Here is a 1,527-nt window from a genome sequence, read left to right on the forward strand (position 1 = left end):
TGTGGATTCTTTCTTGTAAGTACTTGTTGAAGAATGCTTAGAAAACTATTGCTTTTTTTTCTTTGCTTTGTATATGTATTATATTATACAATAAAAAAAATTAGAAAAAAATTAGGCCTAAAAACCACCCCCAGAGAACCTCTTTTATTGTTCAAATGTGGCCTCTCTCTCTCTAATCTGATTCTGCAAGTGAACTCACTGTCCTCCCCATCCCTGTGGGACATGACTTGCAACATTGTAAACTTCCCTGGAAATATGGGACAGAAGTCCTGGGATGTGCTTGGACTTGACATCAAGGGATTCAGAAATCCTTCTCAACCAAAAGAGGGAAGAGAAAAATGAGACAAAATAAAGTGTCAGTGGCTGAGCACTTTCAAGCAGAATTTAGAGGTTTTCCTGGAGGTTATTCATATGCATTATAGAGATATCCCCTTTTTAGTTTATGGTATATTGGAGTGGTTACAGGGAAGTATCAGAAATTGTGGAGTTGTCTTCCAGTAGCCATGTTTCTTGAAGATGATTGTATAATGATATAGCTTTTGCAATGAGACTGTGTGATTGTGAAAACCTTATGTCTGATGTTCCTTTTGTCTTGAATTTTTACTTTTGACAGAAGAGTAAAAAATATGGATAAAAATAAATAATTGGAGGAACAAAGATTAAAGCAGATTTAAGTAGTAATGATCAATGAGAGGTAGGGGTTAGGGATATGACATGTATGAGTTTTTCTTTTTTCTTTCCTCTGCTGAAGAGATGCAAATGTTCAAAAAATGATCATGGTGAGAATACACAATGAGGTGATGATATTGTGAGCTATTGATTGCACAGCATGTATAGAATGTTTGTATGTTTGTCTGTTAACAATTGACAACAAAAATATTTTTAAATAACATGATATTTCAAAACTTTCTACTGTCTCAAAACTTAGAAAACCTGTTGATATTTCTTGCTAAAAAACCCAACAACAGGATGCATTTTTTAAAATCATATAAATGTACATAAATGAAATCAAGGCCAGAACAGTTCATAAAAAAACAGCAAAACCTGTTATGTAGCTATAATTATAATAAAAGACACAGTGCATGTACAAGATGAGAAATGGGTTAAAAACGTATATTATATAAATAAATAAATAAATATATAAATTGATAAATTCTTAGAAACACATATATAATCTATAGTCTATTGAAAAAAAATGGAAGAGCTCAACAAACCAATCAAAATTAAAGAGATTCAATCAATCATCAAAAATCTTCCCACAAAGAAAAGCCCAGAGTCAGATGCCTTTTTAGGAAAACGTTTTCAAACAGTTCAAAAAGAACTAACACTAATTCTGCACAATTTTTTAAAAAAAAATAAGGAAAAAACAACACTACTTAACTCATTTTATGACACAAACATTACTCTAATAACAAAACCAGGTAGAAATGCTATAAGAAAGGAAATATACAGTCCAATCTTCCTAATGAATAATGATGAAAAAAATCTAAAGGAAATATAGCAAATTGAATCCAATGATACATTAAA

This window comes from Tamandua tetradactyla (assembly GCF_023851605.1).
Source record: "Tamandua tetradactyla isolate mTamTet1 chromosome 18 unlocalized genomic scaffold, mTamTet1.pri SUPER_18_unloc_1, whole genome shotgun sequence".
Lineage (NCBI taxonomy): Eukaryota > Metazoa > Chordata > Mammalia > Pilosa > Myrmecophagidae > Tamandua > Tamandua tetradactyla.